The sequence below is a fragment of the Callorhinus ursinus genome, unplaced genomic scaffold, assembly GCF_003265705.2.
Source record: "Callorhinus ursinus isolate GAN/ISIS: 27379988/994484 unplaced genomic scaffold, GSC_fseal_2.0 scaffold40, whole genome shotgun sequence".
NCBI classification, from domain to species: Eukaryota; Metazoa; Chordata; class Mammalia; order Carnivora; family Otariidae; genus Callorhinus; species Callorhinus ursinus.
Window position 1 is genome coordinate 2,103,928 of NW_027397102.1, and position 3,038 is coordinate 2,106,965.

Consider the following 3,038-nt stretch of genomic DNA (forward strand, 5'->3'; position numbering starts at 1 on the left):
CCCCACCCCATGTTTTGTGTATATGATGTCATACTTTACGTCTTTTTATTTTGTGAATCCTCAGCTTGATTTTTATAGATATAATCCATTTTATTGTTTTTGTACTTTAACCTCCATACTGGTTGTATGAGTATTAATCTACTACTTTTATTATGTTTCTATTTACCTGTAATTTTTTTCTTTTCTAACTTTTTAGTCCTGGTTTTGGCCTTCCACTCAAAGAATTCCCTTTAATGTTTCTTTTAACACTGGTTGAGTGGTGATAAATTCCTTTAACTCTTGTTTGTCTGGGAAACTCTATATTTCCTTCTATTCTGAATGATTGCCCTGCTGGATAAAGCATTACTGGTTGCAGGTTTTTTTTTCCTTCAGAACTTTGATTATACCACTCTCTTTTGCACTGCAAAGTGTCTGCTGAAAAATCACTTGATAGCCTTATGGGGTTTCCCTTGTATGTATCTGTTTTCATTATTCTTGCTTCTTTTAAAATTCTCTATCACTACTTTTGGCCAGTTTAACTATTATGTGGCTTGGTATGAACCCCCTTGGGTTTGTTCTCTGTGCCTCTTGAATCTGGATGTCCATTTCCTTCCCAGATTAGGGATGCTTTCATCTATTATTTCTTCGATAAATTTCTGCCCCTTTTTCTTTCTCTTCTCTTTCTGGGATCCCTATAAGGTGAATGTTATTATGCTTGATGATGTCACTGAGTTCCCATAAACTGTTTTCATTTTTTATTATTTCTTTTTCCTTTTGCTATTCAGGTTGGTTGTTTTCCAGCTTGCTGATCCAATTTTCTTTCTCTAGTTTGCTATGGATTCCCTCTAGTGTATTTTTAATTTTTAATTTCAGTTATTTTTAGTCTTTTATGTCTTTTATGTTTGATTTTTAAAAATAGCTTCTATCTCTTTGTTGAAGGTCTCACAAAGATCCTCCACTATTCTCATGTTCACTAGGTATCTTTATCACTATTGCTTTGAATTATTTATCAGCATATTGCTCATCTACATTTCATTTAACTCTTTTGCAGTAATTTTTTCTTATTTATTAATTTAGAACAAATTGTTCTGTCTCCTCAGTTTGTTTAAATCTGTGTTTGTTTCTATGTATTAGGTAAGTTAGTTATGTTTCCTGATCATGAATATAATCACCTTCTAAATAAGAAGTCCTGTAGTGCAATGTCCCTTGTTCCTAAAACCATGGTCCTTCAGGGGTATCTCCTATGTGTATTGTGTGTACCCTACTCTTGTGGCTGAGCCTTGTTTGCCTTCAGTCCAGTCAGTTGCAATAGCCCCTTTTGCTTATTGTACGCAAGATTTGTGCCTGTGTCCATAAAGGTCCAGTCTTGAGCCACCTTGAGCTTGTAGTTGAGTCAGACAAGTTGCCAGCCTGAGGCCATTTTCCAGGTCTGTGGTCACACTTAACTGCAGAGTGCTTTCCCTGCTTTGTACCCTGAGAGGCTTGTTTGTGGGCCTGGCCTGTAGTCATATCAGATGTCTGTTCTTAACCCATTGTTGTGGCTACAATCAAAGAAGTGTGTGCCGTTATATTCCCCTCTCCCTTAGGGCAAGAGTCATTTTGGAGTGGTGCTGGTGGCCATTTGTGCTGCTTGCAGAATGAGACACACCAGGAGCAACTTTGGAAGGATTCCTTCTAAATGAGGAAGTTGGGTGGGGTGATTTCACAGGAAAAATTGGGGGAGGGGCACATGATATTAGGAAGCTATGTGGGGAATGTTTGTGCTGTTTGCCACAAGTGTCTGAGCATCTAGGTTAAGGTGGAGGTTGAGAAATGGCATTTGGAAGCTCTTCTATTCTTGAAAAAGTCTCCTAAAGATTACTGCCACTCCTGCACACATTCTTAGATTAATAAACACATCTCTTCCATATGCTTCAGTTGTTTTTTAAAGTACTGCTTCTATGTTATATTTCAGTGAGGGTGTTTGTTATGCTCTCTTGTTATGGGCAGGGACTCATTTTCCTATCACCCTCTGGCTCTCCCTGAGCTAAGCCTAGAGTTAAGCCTTACTGATTGTAAAAACTCATGCAGTTAAACCCCACTGGTTTTCAAAACCAGATGTTATGAGGAATCATCTTCCAGTGTAATTCCCCCATGTATGTGTTGCTTGGTGTGGGTTCTCTTCCTTTCCTTTCTCCATGCTTGTGGTGTCCCTCCTGTTTGTGGTTAGTCTCACCAGAATTTTGGTTACTGACCATGTCTCCACTTCTCCCGCTCTTTCTTTTTTTCCCCACCCTTTCTGATGAGGCTTTTTCTCTATGATTAACTGTGAAGAGGCTGGTCTGCCAGTCTTTGGGTCACTTTCTAGGTTAGTTGCACTGATGTGTCAGTTATCTATGTGTATCCTAGGACAAGGTGAACTTAGGATCCTTCTCTGGTATCTTCCCAGGTTCCTCCTGAAAATATTTTCAAATAATATATCTGATAAAGGGTTAGTATCTAATATCCAAAATATAGAAATAACTTATACAACTCAACACTGAAGGAAACCAAACAATCTAATTTAAAAATGGGCAGAGCTCCTGAACAGACACTTTACCAGAGGAAATGTGGGGATGGCCAACAGGCACATGAAAAGACGCTCAACATCACTAATCATCAGGGAAATGCAAATCAAAACTGCAATGAGATATCACCTTACCTGTTAGAATGGCTAAAAGTAAATATACAAGAAATAACAAGAAATAGACAAGAATGTGGAGAAAAAGAAGTTTTGGGCACTGCTGGTGAGAATGTCAATTGGTAAAGCCACTGTGGAAAACACTATGGAGTTTCCTCAAAAACTTAGAAATAAAAATACACATATGATCCAGTAATTCCACTACTGGGTATTTACCTGAGGAAAATGAAAACACTAATTTGGAAAGTTATATACATCTGTATGTTTATTGCAGCATTATTTACAATATCCAAGATGTAGAAACAACCCAAGTGTCTATCAGTGGACAAATGAATAAGAAAGTGGTGGTGTGTGTATATATATATATATATATATATATATATATATATATATATATATA